This window comes from Tachypleus tridentatus, chromosome 9 (assembly GCF_004210375.1).
Source record: "Tachypleus tridentatus isolate NWPU-2018 chromosome 9, ASM421037v1, whole genome shotgun sequence".
NCBI classification, from domain to species: Eukaryota; Metazoa; Arthropoda; class Merostomata; order Xiphosura; family Limulidae; genus Tachypleus; species Tachypleus tridentatus.
This window is the reverse complement of record NC_134833.1, coordinates 11,137,467-11,137,954: the sequence shown is the minus strand read 5'-3', so window position 1 is coordinate 11,137,954 and position 488 is coordinate 11,137,467.

Sequence of the window (488 nt, the reverse complement as noted above, 5' to 3'; positions counted from 1 at the left end):
ACTTTTATTTAAATAAATAAAGTGTGGTGGCCTTAAATATGTATTCACAGGTGAAATAATTATTGTTAAATACAAAGCTACACATTGGGCTATTTGTGGTGTGTCCAACGCGGGTATCGAAACCCGATTTTGGGCATCTAATTTTGTTGCGGTATGTTTTAAAATGATTTGTAATTTATAAAGAAAATTCGCGACAGCTCCATAAACAATTAAAGATATTCATATACTTACATTTATTACCAGTCACACATGTATATTGAATAAAAGAAGGTAACTTGCTTCGACCGAAAGTGACGATTAGTGGTTAATTTCTTTAAGAAAGATGATCACTGAACAGTTTGTCAACATATTCTATGCTTATCTCTTACTGGTGTCACTTGTAAACGTACTTGTACCACATTTTAACCAATGGGACGCTACTGTTGAATGACTGGCTCATAACTTGATTTTTGTTTTCATTTAATTAACATTTTACAGAGGGTTAATTG